A 1,331-nucleotide genomic window follows, 5' to 3' on the forward strand; every position below is an offset into this window, starting at 1 on the left:
GCTGCCGGGACTGATCCATCATTTCAGTGCTTCTAATGAGGGAACTTGACATGCAGTACCTGCAGAATTCTTCATGGCATTTCCCTGGATCCCTTTCCCTCCTGCCTGCCTGCATGCCAGCACCATTATTGCATGCAACATTTATTGTGCTTTTCAGGCTCCTGCTGCAGCTGAGCACAAAGAAGGCAGCTCTGCTCCCACATCCCACATCTGCTGCTTCACAACTGTGCCACGGGCGAGCTCAGCCTGTGGAGTTCAGGAGCACATTCTGATCCTCTGTGCTCGCAGATGGGCCAGCAAACACAGCGAGAGCTGAAACAAAATAGATCAGCTCATGGTGCCAGGCAAGAGCTGCTGCAGCAGATTTGGAGGGTGACTGTTTGTGTTCATGTGCAGGCTCCCGAGGATTTGCTGAAGTGACAGCCTGTTTTCTTCAAGTGCTGCTGCTACACAATGTTCCAATACTCTGATACAAGGAAATTGCTGCAGCTCCCTGCGTGTTTGGTTTCTTGAACTATCAGTAAAAACGCTCCATCTGCGTCCTCCCATCTGCACCGCACGTTTTGGTAAGACATCATGCCAAAACTTCTCCTTTCCTCTGCCTCCCTCCTCCCCCTCCAGCTCTCCTTTTTCTTCAGAAATGCAGAGGAGAAAACCAAGCCCAATGCAGGTTTGCTTCTCTTCTCTCTTGTTTTACTTCTGATCACCCTGGAGGCAGAGCATAAACYTTGTCATCTTCCCACTCTGCCCCACCAGGGCTACGTGCCTCACAAAATCCAAAGGCTCTGGCACTCGGTAAAACCTGGGATGGAGACAGGAGACTTCCAAAGAGAATGATTATGCTGTGTTTTAGCTGCAGGGATTCCCAGGGAAATAAGCCAAAKTTGCTGTAGGAGAGACATGGGGCATGAGGCCAGAGGAGAGGAGATGGGATGGAGCTGAGCCCAAGGAGCAGACAGAGCCCTGCAGGGTCAGTATCCTATAGCCAGGGGACAGTGGGGTCAGCACTGCTGCCCTGTGCCTGCCCAGAGCTCCCCGGGCACCCTGACCCCTCCTGCTCTCTCAGCAGCAGCAGCAGCAGCCTGAATCTGCATGTCTGTGCCACAGGCACAGAAAATCCATGGATGGCTGGATGCTCCCAGAATCTGCTGCTGGGAGCGGCTGTTTGCTTTGTCCGAGTTGTTGGCTGTCCAAATGAATTGCCCCAGTCAGAATATTTAAGGATTCCCCTCTTGTTTTATTCTCATATCATCTTCTGACTACTGCATGCTAATAGGTGTGTCTGCTGATCCTAAAACTATCACTTATTTTATCACAAGAGGGTTTTTGTT

This window comes from Malurus melanocephalus, unplaced genomic scaffold, assembly GCF_030028575.1.
Source record: "Malurus melanocephalus ecotype Western Australia unplaced genomic scaffold, MMel_1.1 scaffold_479, whole genome shotgun sequence".
Classification (NCBI taxonomy): Eukaryota; Metazoa; Chordata; class Aves; order Passeriformes; family Maluridae; genus Malurus; species Malurus melanocephalus.